The sequence below is a fragment of the Carcharhinus amblyrhynchos genome, chromosome 22 (assembly GCF_965287045.1).
Source record: "Carcharhinus amblyrhynchos chromosome 22, sCarAmb.v2.hapA, whole genome shotgun sequence".
NCBI classification, from domain to species: domain Eukaryota; kingdom Metazoa; phylum Chordata; class Chondrichthyes; order Carcharhiniformes; family Carcharhinidae; genus Carcharhinus; species Carcharhinus amblyrhynchos.
In genome coordinates this window covers 3,262,753-3,281,156 of record NC_137345.1, presented here as the reverse complement: position 1 = coordinate 3,281,156, position 18,404 = coordinate 3,262,753, and the positions used below count along the sequence as shown (strand labels likewise).

At 45.6% G+C, this 18,404-nt stretch overlaps 1 protein-coding gene across 2 annotated transcripts in view; it reads right to left on the bottom strand.

The window, feature by feature from the left end:
- Positions 1 to 10,523, bottom strand: part of rhocb (ras homolog family member Cb) — a 28,886-nt gene extending 18,363 nt beyond the window's left edge. Inside the window, exon 1 of one of the 2 annotated variants that reach the window (XM_080209698.1) lies at positions 10,418 to 10,523. The gene's annotated coding sequence lies outside the window, so the exon portion shown is untranslated. The remainder of the gene's footprint in view (positions 1 to 10,417) is intronic. The other variant, XM_080209699.1, reaches the window with a different exon arrangement.
- Between the last annotated feature and the right edge of the window lie 7,881 nt (positions 10,524 to 18,404).

The window sequence follows — 18,404 nt, the reverse complement described above, 5'->3', positions numbered from 1 at the left end:
CTTCACCCAACTTTTTGCTCCATTTGTGTTCTCCCTGCAGCTCATCTTTCCAACTAGCTTTGTATCACTGCCTCTTATTAAGTTGCAAATAGCAGAGGCCAAAATCACTGCCTATGAAGTTGAAAATCCCCCAATCTTTACCTATGCAGCATTGCCTGATGACTCCATGAGCCCTTATCCATTGAGTACAGCATTTCAATCTGTGGAAATCCAGATATGCTACATCTACTGGTTTCCACTATCTACCCTAATAGTTACATCCTTAAAGACAATTGGTAAGCATGATTCTTCTTTAGTAAAAGCATGCTGACAACTCTGCTTAAAGGTGCATTAAGACTTGTAGATGAATGCATTTTCCCCAGTTATTAACAGTCTGCAGTTCACTACCTGTCCTCCTTTCCTAAAGGAGTGGTGTAACATTTGCTAGCTTCCAATTTAGTGGCACTATTTCTGAATCTAAGGGTTATAGTCAAGCATATATAAAAGCAAATTCCACAGCCATTGGAAGAGTACAAGTCCTTCAAGGAAGTATGGAAAGCAGTCACTTGAGACTATAATAGGTCTCAAATTTAACCCCTTGTGCACTTAGTTAGATCAGACATTACAAACAGCACTAAAACTGTTCATTTTTGGCTCAATTTGTGCTCAAGTCAAAGATTCAGTATAGGATTTTAAAATTAAAGCAAATAGAATGGGAATAATAAATCTTCAAAACACTCAAGTTGCCCACTTTGTATAGTTTGATATACAAAATCCCACCCATTACAGAAGCACATTACTGCACTGTTAAATCAATAAATACAAATTGGCAACATTGCAGTTTAGTGTACCTGCCTTTGAGCAAATACAAACTACATACAGAAGATATAATGAACCTCAATGTATAGCTGTAATTCAAACACCTGGAATCCATTAGTTTTGCTATACCACTAAGGATAAAACTAATGCAGCATTTCAAAGAGTGGGAGGTCTGTTGACATGGAATTAAAATTCTTGGCTATTCCTCCTCCCTCATCTGCCTCAGTTATTTCATAAGTGCTGGCCTCAATTATCTCATCCAAAATTAAGTGAACAGTGATTAAAAGAATAATCAAGCCCCACCCCCTCCTTAATTATGGATCCAAGTACATGATCCTGGAGTAGCACTCGAGTCCTGACTTATTTTTTCCTCCTAAGATGGCAAACTTCCCACCAGCCAGGTCCAGACTTATTGGTCTGCATACTCTATGCAATAGAGGACTGACATCAAGAACATGTGTAGCTACTGAATAGGTAGCTTATTTTCAGTTATGCACTATTACATTCAAAAGCATTAGTGATAACAATAATGCCTGTCACCAACTACAGCAATTCATCTTTCTACAACTTGTTTCCATTACAAGCATGACAGTAACATGTTGGGGGATTGATTGGGAATTCCTCCAGCAAGAATCATCCAATTATTCCCACTCCTTTGCTCCTTCCCTCTAGCCATGCAAATTTCCCCTTAGCATATCCAATTCCCTTTTGAAAGTTGCTAGTGAATTTGCTGCACACCACAACCCCCCAGGAGTGCAAACAATTTGTGTTTAACACCACATTGGGACAGCAGCCATTAGCACTATTGCCTCAATTTCAGCATCAGGTCACTACCTGTGTGGAATCTGCACATTCTCATGTCTGCATGTGTTTCCTCCCAGAGTCTAAAAGTGAGGTAGGTTGATTGGCCATGCTAAATCAACTCTGGTTTCAGGATTAGCAAGTTGAATATGCTGGGTATGAGGATAAGGTGGGATTGTCATCAGTGCAGTCTTGATGGGCTGAATGGCCTCATGTACTGTAGGTATTCTATGATTCATCACCCCTCAAATTAATTCTCAAAAGGACCAAAGCCTATCCCCTCAGATTACCAACCTTAGTCAATTTTCTTCCCACCCTCAATGTACTCAATTTTTAAATACTGAGATCTTACCTTAGACAAGATACTTTAAGCTCAGTCTGATGTGCAACTTTAAATTCCCTTGTTTACAAGTTGAATACATTGTGGAACTCAAACTGATTTTCAAAACCCCTACTGCATTGTCATCTTACTCATTTCCACAACCGCACCCATCATTCCTTCTAGATCCTGTAATGCCTATGCACATTCCAGAATATCCTTGCTAAGGTTTGAATAATTTCAATGAACACAACTCAAGTCAGGCTTTAATGTTGGGTCCCATTCCTAAATTGACTGCAACTGATGCAAATACCATACATCTCCATTCAAGTTTTTAATTTTTAAAAGTTTGTGCAAGTAGGCTTACAATAACACTGCAATGTAGTGAAAATTGATCTTTCCAAACAGCTTTCACTTAGCACCATTAGCTAGAACTAATGTAATTAAAAATCATCTTCCCCAACTTCAGTTGAGTCAGGTTTACAGCATGGAAACAGGTCTTTCAGCCTAACTTGTCCATAGTTAGGAGTTTTAACCACAAGCTATCCCAATTGCCCATATCCTTTAATATCCCTTACCCATGTCTTTTAAAAAGCATTTAGACAACAATTGTATCTACTTCTACTCCTCTGGCAGCTCAGTCCATACACTCACCACCCTTTGGACCCTTTAAGGTAAAGGGGAGAGAGATACAAGGGTCCAAATTTTAAACTTCCCTACCTTGGAGAAAATATGTTGATTATCTACCTCATCCATGCCCCTCATTTCATAGAGTTCCACAAGATCACCCCTTAGCCTTTAATACATCTGGAGAAAAAAGTCTGGAACTCAAGCCATCAAGTCCCAGTATCATCTAGTAAATCTTTTCTGCACTATAACAGTAACCAGAACTATGCACAGCATTCCAAGTGTGGCCTCACCAATATCTTGTACAACTTCAAGGTGTCCTGTATTCAGCATTCTGAATGCCTTATTCACCACCCTGTCCACTTATGACTCCACTTCCAAACAGGAATGAACCTGTATCCCTAGATCTGTTCTATAACATTTAATGCCCATTAACTGATAATTCCTACTCTGGTCTGATCTACCAAAATGCACCACCTTACATTCATCTAAAACGCCAGCTGCCAATCAGACCTTTAGCCCAATTAAGATCCCTCTGCAATCATAGATAACCTTCATTGTCCACTATGCCAATCTTGGTGTAATTTGCAAACTTACTAACCATGCCTATATTCTCATCCAAATCATTAATACAATGACAATGGACCCAGCACCAGCCAAGGAACATCACTGGTCAGTTTGAAAAGCTTGTCATCAAGCCAATTTTGTACCTAATGCTAGGTCTCCCTGGATCCTGAGATTTAACTTATGCAAAACCACCATGCAGTAACTTAAAGGCCTTGCTAGTCTATGTAGACAACATGACTACACTGCTCTCATCTAACTTCTTGGTTACCCCTTCAAAACAGTCACATTCAAGACATGATTTTCCACTCAGCTATGCTGACTTCCCCAATCAGTCCTCACCCCTCCAAACACCTGTAGATCATGTCTCAATACCTCTAAACAACTTACTACAGCTTCTTACAAAGATATCAATTAAGGCCACAGCTAATTCCTCCCTTGCCTCCCAAAGTATCCAGGGAGGAATCTCATCCAGCCTTGGGGACCTGTCTACCTTAAATGTATTTTAACATACCCAACACTTCCTCCTTTGTTATATTCACTGAGTATTCACACACCCTTTAACACCTCCCATGTCCCTCTGGTGAATACCAATTCTAAATACTCATCAAGGATCTCACCTACTTCCTCTGGCTCCACACAACTTCTCTTATCCTCAAGTGGGCTTACTCTTTCCTAGCTACCTTCTTGCTAGAAATGTATATTAATAGCATTCTCTCAAGTCTGCTCTGCCATTCAAGATCATAGCTGAAGGAATGTGGCCTCAATGCCACTTGACTGCCTTCCCCAAACATCCTTGGGAGTCCAAAAATCTCCATATTAAGGGTCCCATGAGGCTCCACAGGTACCTTATGTTAGACAGCTTAGGGGGACAATTCTGCATCAAGCACAGGGAAAGTCAAGAGGCAAACATCCATTAATTACTACAGCCCAATCCAAGGATTGCTTGGTTTCACTCCACCACACCATCTAGCTGAACTAAACACAATTAGGTCTCAATTGTAAATGCTAATACTTTTACTCCAGTGGAGCCCTATTAGTGAACATGTTTTGTAATTTGACTGCAGCAGGAACTGACTAATCAGGGATTGAGCCTTGGCTGACAATCATTTGCTGTCCTGCATTTCCCACATTAGCAGTAAAAGCTCAAGTTGGATAATTTTTTAAAATGGTAGGAAGAGATGCCCATTTGTACATTTTCTTCACTCACGAATCACAAGGTATGGTTCCTTGAGTACTGACAGCACTTGACCTGCCATTCAGATGTGAATGGGGCAGTGTCAGCCAGCAGCCTTTCATTATGTTCCAGCCCAATCCTGCCAGCTGACATTTAGTCATTGGTTGGAAAGAACACTGACCGATTCCTTTCCTCCCTAGTCAGAAGCAAGGGGACTGTTCATATGGTGAACTATTGCAGTGGAGATCAGCTATGACTAGGAACACAGACCTTCTGTTTACTAATTTTTCTGATTCATATACTTGAACATTTGTGCATCTGAGATGTTGTATTAATCAGAAACAAACCATTAAAGTAAGAGTAGCAATCCTTTGCAATTTTTCAGGATGGCAAAGGCTTTAAGAAATGGTCAGACAGGCCATTTCCTCTAACAAAGCTGGGGGAATTCCACAGCAACACTGACCCCACCCAGCTATATTTGTAACTGTGCACTCACTGATGCAGTCACTGGACTTGTGCCATTTCTATTCCACAAAGCAAACTCCTACAATGATACAGCCACTACAAAAAAATCTACAGAACAAATTCACAAAGGGCAATTTAGAAGACTGTTCAGATACTTATTTTCTGATAACTTTCTGCTCAATGCAACATTGGCAAGACAACTCCTGATTCTCAGTAGCTCTTGCCAGGAACAGCTTGCAGGGCAAACAGTCCTCATTTCTGGAGGGGGAGGAATTAGAGGAACCCCTCCCCCAATCATGTGATGCCATATGGTGGGTTCCTAACCATCTGTGCAAACAGACATGTTACCCTTCTGCAAAGCAATGCAGTAGAACCACTAGGCTATATTTACCATCACTTTATAATTACTCATTAAAACAAAGCCATTTATTATAGCTGGCAAGCTAAGAAAATAGACAAATATCAGCAGTGGACAAAGTTTAGTCAAAGAGGAAGATTTTTATGAAGTGGCAAAAGATAGAAAGGATTCAAAGGTGTAGGATTGGTGGATTGGCCAAGCTAAATTGCTCAAGTGTCAGGGGGGACTAACTAGGGCAAGTGCATGGGTTTATGGAGATAGGGCCTGGGTGGGAATGTGATCAGTGCAAACTTGATGGGCTGAATGTCCTCCTGTGCTGTCACCAATATTTCTACTTCCTCAGGAGATCTGCATCAACTGATGTTAGACAAGACCAAAATGTATGGGGAAGGGATTTAACCTTAGATATGGGTTACTGCAGGGAGACAGTTAAGATGTAAATGCATTTGAACACAATGGGGGAAGGAGATCAAAAGGCCAGCAAGGAGTATGTGGAAGTGAAGATGAGGTGACTAAACCACAGGAGCTTCAGCCGCTAAGGGACTGAGGCAGGCAGTGTTGAAATAGGAAGAGTCATGGATAGGCTGCAAAGCAAGGTCAACTTCTCAGTAAAGATAGTGGTAGAATTACTTCACAAAAACATGACATTTGTTGGTTCTCAATTATATTGCCCTGTAGGAAGGCAAAAATTTCATGGAATTTGAATCTGCTGTTAAAAATACACTTGAGATCCCAAATTATTGCAACTGGGAACAGTGTCAGATTAGTGACCTCAATTTGCTGCTTTACTGCAGAAAGCTAGTTACAATGACCTCCATTTTAGATCAAAAATGAAAGTCAAACATTTAATAATTTGCATCCAACCAATTCAAGACTAAGGACAAACTGTACAAATGGAGTCAGTGTCAGATTGGTAAATGAATCAGATTATGTACAATATCAAATATTTCTGGTGGATTAAAGCATCACCTGCAATGCAAAGTAGAATGCAAAACAATGAAATGCAAATACTGCAGCGACAAAAGGAAAATTCCTGTTTCATAGCACAATTGTTAAACTTCTGCATCAGTGATATTGAAGTTAAACATGTCTCAACTCCAGATTTCAATTGTTGAGAACTCTTTACAAATCCCTCCATGGTCCCACCTCACCATCCATACAACCCTGTTAAGATCTTTGCATGTTTCCAATTCTGGCCTTTTCGCACAGAGCTCCCTTTGACTCAAATTTTGGTTTGATAGTTCCTGTGAAATCCACACAATTTTGCAGACAAAGAACAAAAAGCCAGTAAAGTAATTCCTAAATTCCTCACTTGCCTTCTTAGTTAACTTCAGCACCAAGGGATGAAAATCCTGAACTAGGACTCTTAAGATTAACTTGCAGATTTGAGTTGGCAGTCGAGACAAATGCAACATTAGCATTCATTTCAGGAGGACTAGAATACAAAAGCAGGGATGTACTGCTCAGACCACATTTGGAGCATTTGAGCAGTTTAGGAGCCTGTATCTAAGGATGTGCTGGCTTGGAGAGAGTCCAGAGGAGGTTCACAAGAATGAACCCAAGAATGAAAAACTTGACATATAAAGACCCTGGTCTGTACCCAATGGGCATTTAGGAGGATGAGGTGGAATCTCATTGAAACAAATACTGAAAGGCCTGGATATCAAAAAGGATAATGAGCCAAAGGCTAAATACATAAGGGGTGACCTAAAACTTGTACAAGTGGGTTTTAAAGGAGGCTGCACAGTACAGACAGGAAGAAATAAAGTAGACAGCCATAAAAGTCAAATGCCCAAGAGGTCAGAAGGGATCAGGGGTTAGGTTGACAGCACTGAGACCAAGATAGTCAAAGACAGTCTTTTACTTCAGAGGGATCAAAAACTATTCATGACCCTGAAAAACTGAAGTACTAAATCAGCCAAATGGTCCGAGTGACATTTTGAATTTAAAACCTTTTTCTCCTCCCAAAGACATCAATTCCATTTAGCAATAAAATTGGAATGGGGGCTACCACTCATATCCAAGCCTCAAGAGATCCAAAGTATCTCAAAAGCAGAGGCCAGATACCACAACTCAGCATGCTTCAGGAGTTTTCCTTGCAATCTGGCAAAGGACAGACCTACTGCAGCTCTGCAAATAGAAAATCCTAATCATATGACCAGGAAGTGTGACTCAATTAGAGGAATCACAAAGGAAACAAGGAAGTCCCAGTTAACAGGAGCACAGAAGAGGCTCAGCAGAAAGAGGACAAATTTGGTAAGGCAGGCCATTGAGATCAAAATTGGAGCAACTGCAGAGGAACTCCAAGATGAGATCTTTGAAGGTGGTGAAGACTGGAATCCTGTGTTTACAGTTCTCAAGTGTTGAAAAGTCTATGGAACCTGTTGTGCAGTGAGGTGTTGACCAGTTTCCATCTTTGTTCACATGCACCTCATTACTATCTCTCCTCATTTGGGATTCTTTTTTATTCTGACCTTGTAAAAGTTCACTTTTGCTTATTCCTATGAAATCTGTGGCTTTATTTTTTATTGGTTTCCCACCAATCAGGGTCTGGCCTAGGACAATAAAGGCTCACTACCAAATGATGCTGGTGGCACACAAGAGCTGACTAGCAGTGATTTCTCAAGGACTATCACACCTTGGGCAAACAGCAAGGTTGAGAAGGCAAAGCCTTCATGAACAACCTCAGCCATTACAGGAGTTGAGTCCACACTCTTGGCATCATTATCAGTCAGCAAGTTACTCTGTGGGTAGCACATCAGCCAAGCTGTCCAAACAACCTCATTCCAGCTACAATCTCCAGCTGATTTTAGCCAACTGGGCTCAGAAAGGCATCAGTTAACCATCCCAAGATGGATCTAGCTCACCCACTCCAGTTTTCAGTCCAATGCACCTTACTAAACATCACACCTGTTTCCTTCCTATCATGACCACCTACCAACCTTACAACTCCAGCTAATGTTAACCAGTTCCCCTCCCACTAACCTCATCCTGCATGTAACTAGCACCTTTGCCGAGCAGCGCCCCATCCATTGACCAGCATTCCACCCCTCCTGATCCTATTAACCAGGATAAACAACCCCAACCAGTAGCCAAATCTCCTTTCCTGACTCAACATCCCCATTAATCACCCCCCCAGCCCACCACAAAGCAGCCCCCTCCCCAGTTTCCTGTCTTTCCTTCACCCCATTCCAAAGGGGGAAAGGGATGTGGGGAGAAACAGGTGGGTTAGAGCAGGGAGAGATCATAATCTGATTGAACCTGCTCTGCCAAAGGGCTGAAGTTTTCTATTGCTGCCCCTAATGCCAATACTCTAACCATTTCTCTGCCCGTTGAAGTGGTGGAGGCTGCCTCGCTAAATATTTTTAAGACACGGGTTGATGGGTTTTTGATAGGAGAGGGGATTAAGGGTTATGGGGAGGGGGCGGGAAAGTGGAACTGAGCAGCGACAGATCAGCCATGATCTTATTGAATGGCGGGGCAGGCTCAAAGGGCTGGATGGCCTACTCCTGCTCCTATTTCTTATGTTCTTATGATCCTCCCAAAACTGCCCCCCTTTGCTAACCCTCCTCATCCCACACTTGCATATTAACCTCTCCACCCAACATTAACCATATCACCTCACCCTCCCCACCCCACCCCCCAAATCTCATTCCCTTGCCACCTTCCAGCCTTACTGACTGACATTGCAGGAGGCTAGTTAATCTCCCTCTTCTTCCCCCCACCATTAACCAGTCTCCTGTCTTTCCTTCACCCAATTCCAAAAGGAATAATGGGGAAAAACTGCTATTCCAATCTCTCTAGTGTCTCCAATCCAGCTGAGCAGGTTCAAAGGCTGAATTGGCCTATTTCTGCTCCTCATTCCAAATGCTCCATTAACCATCACCCTCCCAGCCACCTATCTCCTCCAGCTAGTATTAACTGGCCTCCTCAATATCAACCAGCTCCCACTCCTGAATTAAACAGCCCCCTCCCTCCTAACTTCCCTTATACCACACTGCCACATTAACTACCTCCTGTCTTCACCTAGCATTAACCAGCCCCCACTCCCCATTAAACAGCCCATCTCTCTAACCCACTTCCCTCACATCCCTATATCAGCCACTCATTAATCAGCCCCCTAAAACCCTCTAGCCCCCATCCCACACCAATATTAATCTCCTCTCCACCCCATTAACCAGCCTCCACTCCCCCTTCTCTAACCCCACCTATTATCCCACATTCCCATATTAAATCACCTCCCCTGACCCCATTAATCAGCCCCAAATGGTAACCAGATTGACACCCGCAATTAAACTACCCCTCCTCTTCCCATCATCCACATTAGCCACCTCCTGTCCCCTCCACCCAGCATTAACCAGCTCCTCCACCTCCCCCCCCCTCATCTTTCTAACCCCCCCTTCCTATCCCACTCCCATATCACCTCTCCCCTCCACCCAACACTAACCAGCTCTCCCCTCCCACCCTCATTCCCCATCTTCCAGCCTTCCCCAATTAACCCAGCCCACTCTTCCCTCCCCACCCTCATTAAACCCCCTTAACCTCCTCCACATCTCATTAAACAGCCCCCTCTCCCCTGTAACCCCCAATCCCTACATTAAGTGATGGTTAACTAGCCTCCCCCATTAAATCTCTGTAAACCCCTTCCTCATCCCACACCCCTCCACCCAGCATTAATCAGCCCCCTTTCCCAGCATTAATGAGCCCCCTTTCCCAGCCTCATCCCCCCCCCCCACTTTCCAACCTATCCATTAACCAGCCCCATCTCTAACCCCCCCTTATCCCATATTAATCTCCTCTTCCCCATTAACCAGTCCCTCCTCCCTTATAACCCACATTAATGCATATAAAACCAGCCTCCCCCATTAAAAACAGCCAGCTATCTTCTCCACAGCCCCCCCCTCCTCATCCCACATATCACCTCACCCCTCCACCCAGCTTTAACCAGCCTCCTTTCCCACCCCCCCCCCATTAACCAGCCCCCTCTCTCTAACATCCCATCCCCCATATTAACCCCCCCTCCCTCCATTAACCAGCCCCTTCTCCTCCAGTTTCAGCCCCCCCCTTGTTTCCCCCGGGCCGCCAGGCCAGGCTAGGCCGGCCTCCCCTTCCCCCATTAACGGGCCTCTATCTCCCCGCCCTTTGATCCCTCTCTCTCTCGCGCGCTGCCGAGGCCGCCGCTCTGGGTGTGGCGGCGAAACCGGCCCAGCGGCCGAGAGCTCGGAGACTCCCCGGGAAGCCAGCCAGCCGGCCGGCCGGCCTGTAGCGGTACCTTTTCCCCGCCCCGGGCGCCGGGCGCGGCCCCTACCTGCTGCTGCTCCTGCCGCCCGTCTCTCTGTCTGTGTCTCGCTGCCGGTTGGATCGCGGCCGCCGCCTGAGCTCCGGATGGGCGGGTGGGGGTGCGGTTAATGAGCAATTACCCACAGCCCTCCCCCACGTGACATCAGACGCACGTGACCGCGCCGGGGATCACGGGAGCGGCCATTCAAATCGCCCAGTCCCCGCCCACATTCTTAAAGGCGCAGTTGCCCCCCCCCCCCCCTTTCACACGCTTAAAGGAGCAGTCCACCCAGACCCTGGGGCTATCCAGCTCCTCTGGAACCTGGCTGTCTGGCTTTGGTGGGCTGGGGTCACTCCTCCCTTAAATGCAGTGTCCACAATTGGAATGTCTAACACAGCTTCTTACCCAGTAGCAAAAAAAACTCATTGCCCAATTGCTTGATGGTTGATTATCAGCCAACTCTGATTCAATGTATTCCTGCAGATATCCTTACATGACTTTCCCCCCATACCTCAGCCATTAGTCAGCCAACACATCCATCCTAACATAAGAACAAAGGAAATAGGAGCAGGAGTTGGCCATCTAGCCCTTTGAACCTGCCCCGCCATTCAATAAGATCATGGCTGATCTGAAGTGGATCAGTTCCACTTTCCCGCTTTCTCCCCATAACCCTTAACTCCCTTGTCTATCAGAAGCCTATCTACCCGTGACTTAAATATATTCAGCGAGGTAGCCTCCACCACTTCAACGGGCAGAGAATTCCAGAGATTCACCACCCTTTGACTGAAGAAGTTCCTCCCCAACTCCGATCTAAACTGCCCCTCCCTTATCTTGAGGCTGTGCCCTCTAGTTCTGTTTTCCTTTCTGAGCGGGAAGAATCTCTCTACCTCTACCCTATCCATCCCCTTCATTATCTTATATGTCTCTATAAGATCCCCCCTCAGCCTTCTAAACTCCAACGAGTACAGACCCAGTACAGATCCTTGTGGCATAATGCCTTCCTACACCAAAGGACCTCATGGTGACAGGGACCCAGATTCAATTCCAGCTTTGGGTCACTGTCTGTGCGGAGTTTGCACGTTCTCCCTCTGTCTGCATTTGTTTCCTCCGAGTCCTCCGGTTTCCTCCCACAGTCCAAAGCTTTGCAAGTTAAGTGGATCGGTCAGGCTAAATTGCCTCTTTGTTTACCAAGATGTGTAGGTTAGGAGGATTAGCAGGATAAATGCATAGGGTTACGGGGTTGGGGGTAGATGAGTGGGTCTGGTTAAGATGCTTATTGGAGAGTTTGGGCAAACTTGATGGGCCAAATGGCCTCCTTTTGCACTGTAAGGATTCTATGATTCTGTGATTCAATCAAAAAGCAAAAAAAAACTCATTGTCCAATTGCTTGATGGTTGATTATCAGCCACACAAACATTCCCCTCCCTCCGCCCCATATACATGCTATACAGACAAAGTATACTGTTGATAGAGAAGGAAAGGAGACAGTGCAGATTGTAGTGTTACAGTCATAGCTAGGGTGTAGAGAAAGATCAACTTAGTGCGAGGTAGGCCCGTTCAAAAGTCTGACAACAGCAGGGAAGAAGTTGCTCTTGAGTCGGTTGGTACGTGACTTCAGAATTTTGTATCTTTTACCCTGTGGTAGAAGGTGGAAGAGAGAATGTCCAGGGTGCCTGGGATCCTTAATTATGCTGGCTGCTTTGCCGAGGCAGCGGGAAGTGCAGACAGTGTCAATGGATGAGAGGCTGGTTTGTGTGATGGACTGAGTTTCATTCATGACCATTTGTAGTTTCTTGTGGTCTTGGACAGGGCTGTGATACAAGCTGTGATACAACCAAAGAGAATGCTTTCTATGGTGCATCTGAAAAAGTTGGTGAGAGTCTGACATTCCAAATTTCCTTGGTCTTCTGAGAAAGTAGAGGCATTTGTGAGCTTCCTTAACTACAGTGTCGGCATGGGGGGGTCCAGGACAGGTTGTACTTCAAGCTCTCAACACTTTCTACTTCATTGCCATTGATGCAGAAGGGGACATGTTCTCCTTTACAATTCCTGAAGTCGATGACAATCTCCTTTGTTTTGTTGACCTTGAGGGAGAGATTATTGTTGCCGCATCAGTTCACCAGATTCTCTATCTCATTCCTGTACTCTGTCTCATCATTGTTCGAGACCTGACACACTAGGGTGGTGTCATCAGCAAACTTGAAATTTAATATTTTTATATCTGGTAGAGAAATGTTCAAGGAGCATTGCAATGTTTTGGATTTCTATAGATTTGCAGCGAACAATACTTTAATTACCAGCTGAGCAGCTACTCCGTGCTTGTAATCTGTCCACACTCTGGGGAGAACACCCGCTCTCCAACGCATGTCCCCTTTGGAGCCACATCATCACGTCACCACCTGGTCTCCATCGTCCCATTTATGTTGGGACAGCCGGTATTATTGAGATATAACAGAGCGCGAATAGTAACTGTGTGCAAACCGTTTTTATAACATCCAGATTGAACAGGATGGCACGGTGGCACAGTGGTTAGCACTGCTGCCTCACCGCGCCAGGGGCCCGGGTTCAATTCTGGCCATGGGCTTCTGTCTATGTGGAGTTTGCACGTCCTCCCTGTGTCTGCGTGGGTTTCCTCCAAGTGCTCCAGTTTCCTCTTACAGTCCAAAGGTGTGCAAGTTAAGTTGATAGGCCATGCTAAATTGATGGCTAAACTGATGACTACATTCCCTAGTGTCGGGAATTAGCAGGATAAATATGAAGGGTTATGGGGATAGTGCCTGGGTGGGATCGTGGTCGGTGCAGACTCGATGGGCCAAATGACTTCCTTCTGCACTGTAGGAATCCTATGATACGTAAGTATTTACACTTGGTGACATACAGATTTAGCTGTTGCAGCAGGTGTATAGCCCATTGCGTTCCCTTCCACCCCCCATCTTACCCATCTTTGTTCTGTGAATATGAGATCAAAGGCCACTTGTGGATTGGTTTGTTACTGAGCCCTTGTGTTTGGTTTGGTCAGGTTGGTGTCCCTGGTGTGGATGACCTGGTGCATTCTGTCAGTGTAGCCAGTGAATGCAGGGGCTTGCTACATAAGCCTCTGAAGGAGCCCCCATGCCCACTAGTGTAGGGGTCTGGTTTTTTGTAGTTTGCAGTGCTGTAGCATCTGTTGGTGCTGGTAAAAGTACCTGGAGTTTGTGACGGTGATCCTGTTAATTGTGGGCACCGTCGGAGGCTACCACATGACTGTTTGGCTGTGGGATGTGGCTGTGTACCACCACCAACTTGTCATGATAACCAGGAATGTGCCGAGATTGCGGGGAAGCTCCTGCAGGACTCAGGCCAGTCCTCATGATGAGCATGTGTAGATGTCTTTGAGTTCCTGGACTCAACAAGAGAACAACACCTCTATTGTCATGATGTCTTTGCCTTCCTCACAATCTGCCTGGCCTATAGATGGTAGGAAGGGCAAGAGCCAAGTCCAGCTCCTTACCATGTTTGTAGATGAGAAGGAGTATTGCAGCTTCAGCATCATTGCAGTTGTGCAGACAGTGTGAAGAGGTTTCTTTAAGATAGTTATGAAACTGGTCTGTGTGCCTCACCTTCCCTATGGATGGTTTAACTGTCATGGGCCACAAGGTCCACCTGGCTATTAGAGTCCACTGCTGTAGATGGGTCCAGTTCCTGTAACACTCACCTGGTCTAGTTCCTGTAACACTCACCTGGTCTAGTTCCTGTAACACTCACCTGGTCTAGTTCCTGTAGCACTCACCTTGTCCAGTTCCTGTAACACTCACCTGGTCCAGTTCCTGTAACACTCACCTGGTCTAGTTCCTGTAGCACTCACCTGGTCCGGTTCCTGTAACACTCACCTGGTCCAGTTCCTGTAGCACTCACCTGGTCCAGTTCCTGTAGCACTCACCTGGTCCAGTTCCTGTAGCACTCACCTGGTCCAGTCCCTGTAGCATTGACACTTTTCTCCAGTATCAATCTTTACCCTCAGTCTTGCGTTGCTGTAAATCACATTGAAGGTGGTGAAGACCTCCCCACTTTTCTGTGACAGTGTTGACACTCTCCCAATAGAGCGTTGTTGGAGACTCAATGGTTGGCTCTGCCTGAGCTCCAGTTCCTTCACCTTGCTGATGCTCCTATCCTTGGAGGACTGAGTGGCTGTGATACGGTTGATGGCAAAAGCATGGTTTCAATCAGCAGCATTTTGCAAAACGGTTCCAGTTGCCACACTGATTGCAGCGTTTACCATATGCCAAACATGTGATTCTGTTCTGAGGGTGATGGCCACTGCAGTTGGAGCAGGGCATGCCCTGAACCATGAAACCTTCTGTTTCCCACTGTGTTGCTTGTTCCAGACTGTTTGTTTAGTGTGCAGATGCGAATGGCTGTCTGCGATGTTAAAGCTTTCTCCCACTGCAGGACAAGGTGATTATGGCATCCGCAGACTATTCGATCCCTGACAACCTCATCAGTAAGATTTGATTCGATTTACTATTGTCACACGTATTAACACACAGTGAAAAGATTGTTTCTTGCACGCTATACAGACAAAGTATACTGTTCATTGAGAAGGAAATGAGAAGGTGCAGGATGTAGTGTTATAGTCATAGCTAGGGTGTAGAGAAAGATCAACTTAATGCAAGGTAGAAAGTCTGACGGCAGCAGGGAAGAAGCTGTTCTTGAATCGGTCGGTACGTGACCTCAGACTTTTGCATCATTTGCCCGATGGAAGAAGGTGGAAGACGGAATGTCGGGATGTGTGGGGTCCTTAATTTTGCTGGCTGCTTTTCCAAGGCGGCGAGAAGTGTAGACAGAGTCAATGGATGGGAGGCTGGTTTGTGTAATGGATTGGGCTACATTAATGACCTTTTATAGTTTATTGCAGTCTGGGGCAGAGCAGGAGCCCAGACAAAGCTGTGATACAACCAGAAAGGATGCTTTCTATGGTGCATCTGTAAATGTTGGTGAGAGTCGTAGCAGACGTGCCAAATTTCCTTAGTCTTCTGAGAAAGTAGAGGCGTTGGTGGGTTTTCTTAATGATAGTGACAGGATGGGCAGGACCAGGACAGGTTGTTAGTGATCTGGACATCTAAAATCTTGAAGCTCTCGACCCTTTCTACTTCATCCCCACTGGTGTAGTGAGTGCCAAATGCACGTTAGTTTGCGAAGATTTTGAAGATTGCTGTGTATGATTGTATTTATTTATCTGTTCTTTGGTTCTTCGAATTAAATATGTACCTGTCAAGGATTATATTCTTTACTGGAAGCTAAATGTTTTCAAACTATTTTTAGAATTACTTTGTCATCTTTCTCCTCCACAACACAAATGATTAAAACATCTCAACAGGATCTGTTAGGTTCAGTAGGGAGTAATCTGTACCTTTTTAGATTTATCTGATAATCCAGCACCGCAGTATTTATGCCACTCCTTTTCAAACTTTGCCCAACTGTCTGCAGTGCTTTTATAAAACACAAGTGGCTCGATGGGGCAAAGTTCTTGTGCCACATTGCCAACTCCTGACACCATGTAGAAGTGCTGGGTTCCCAATGACAGGCTCCTGGAGCCAGCCTGAGCCAGCCCCACTCCCTGCAATCGCGGGGGTCTACAGCTGATCACAAGCCCCACACCCATCTGAAAATGTAGCTTCAGCCACTCCCGCTGCCCAGATCGATCGCACAACCCTCCCTCCCCACCATCAATCATAAGTAGGGCAGCACTGAGCCCCTCTTCCCTGATGTGGAGATGCCGGTGTTGGACTGGGGTAAACACAGTAAGAAGTCTCACAACACCAGGTTAAAGTCCAACAGGTTTATTTAATAGTAAACGCCACAAGCTTTTGGAACACGCTGTTCCTTCGTCAGGTGAGTGGAGACTGTGTGTGTCTTTATATGCCCTGTTTCTGAACATAACTCTCCACTCACCTGATGAAGGAACAGTGTTCCGAAAGCTTGTGGCATTTACTATCAAATAAACCTGTTGGACTTTAACCTGGTGTCGTGAGACTTCCCCTCTTCCCCTCACAGCTGCAGAGTGTGCGGTGCTACTCCCCCGCGATCGGGCCAGCCCGGCCACCCCTTCAGGCCCTGCTCCCTTCCAACCCCACCCTATAGGCCTCACCCCCAGCACTGCCCGGCTGGCAGTGTCAAAGTGCCAGGCTGGCACTGCCTAAAGGGCTCTCCCCCTGCCCTTGGCTCTCTGGCAGGGGTCTCAATCGCCTTTGGCTCCATCGGCGAGGACAGCATGGCTGTTCCCCGTTCACGGTGAGCAGGTGCATTCCTCGCCGGAGAGAACCTCTCCCCGTGAGGCCATAAGGGGAAGTGAGCCTGAGTGAAATAGATGGAAATTAAGATTTAAATGGATTTAAATAATTTATTCAGCTTCTCACTGGAAATCCGGTTCTAGATCATGGAACATAGAACATTACATCTCAGTACAGGCCCTTCGGCCCTCGATGTTGCGCCGACCAGTGGAACCAATCTAATGACCCTCTAACCTAAACTATTCCAATGTTATCCATATGCCTATCCACTGACCATTTGAACGCCCTTAAAGTTGGCGAGTCCACAACTGCTGCAGGCAGGGCATTCCATGCCCTTACTACCCTCTGAGTAAAGAACCTACCTCTGACATCCATCCTATGATTACCACCCCTTAATTTAAAGCTATGTCCCCTTGTGTTAGCCATCACCATCTGAGGAAAAAGGCTCTCACTGTCCACCCTATCCAATCCTTTGATCATCTTCTATACCTCAATCAGGTCACCTCGTAACCTTCTTCTCTCTAATGAAAATAACCTCAAGTCCCTCAGCCTTTCCACATAAGACCTTCCCACCATACCAGGCAACATCCTGGTAAACCTCCTCTGCACCCTTTCCAATGCCTCCACATCTTTCTTATAATGCGGTGACCAGAACTGTACCCAATACTCCAAGTGCGGCCGCACCAGAGTTTTGTACAGTTGTAACGTGACCTCACGGCTCCAAAATTCAATCCCTCTACCAGTTCTGGCAAGATCACGAGAGCCAAGAAATCGAGAGATCACTCATTGGGTGCCTGGTGGTGTCAAATACTCAACTCTTGGGATTTACATGGGATTTAATGTACATGGGATTGAGGGTTATAGATAGGCCTGGTAGGTAGGGATATGATCGGCGCAACTGGTGGGCCGAAGGGCCTGTTTGTGCTGTAGTGTTCTTTGTTCTATGTTCTTACGCTGTAAAGTCACTGAGGTGTCTGTTGCTGTCTGCACGCCTGAGCACAAGTCCCTCGGTAAGTGTGAAAAATATGATCCTTCGGTCACTGTTAGTTTCCTGTTTAACCTTGTGAATCTGAGCACATATTCGACAGTAGATTGAGGTTTGTCGCAATGGTTGTATTAAAAGTGACCTGACATTGCCTTACAGATAGATTAACACAATAACCACTCATTTCCATTGTAGTAAAGACAGTGCCATAGCTGGAGTGACACATTGTCCAGTTTAAAATTAAGGTTTATTTATTAGTGTCACAAGTAAGCTTACATTAACACTGCAATGAAGTTACTGTGAAAATCCCCTAGTTGCCACATTCCAGTGCCCGTCTGGGTACACTGATGGAGAATTTAGCACGGCCAATGCATCTAACCAGCACATCTTTCGGACTGTGGGAGGAAACCGGAGCGCCAGGAGGAAACCCACGCAGACACGGGGAGAACGTGCAGACTCCACACAGACAGTGACCCAAACCGGGAATCGAATCCAGATCCCCTGGCGCTGTGAGGCAGCACTGTGACACAGTACAGATGGACAGCGCAGAACGTCAATGCGCACGTATGAATGTTCTGGGCTGGTGTTGTAAAGCCAAAACCAACACTGTAAAGTCGAAACAGGATGTCAATTTATGAATGATGTCAGCACCATTCACCACAACTGGAACATTATCAAATTGAGGACTTCCTGTATTCCCACAACTGGAGACAGAAAAATCAAGGGTGGGAAGGGGAAAGTCAGAGATGGACCAGGTGAA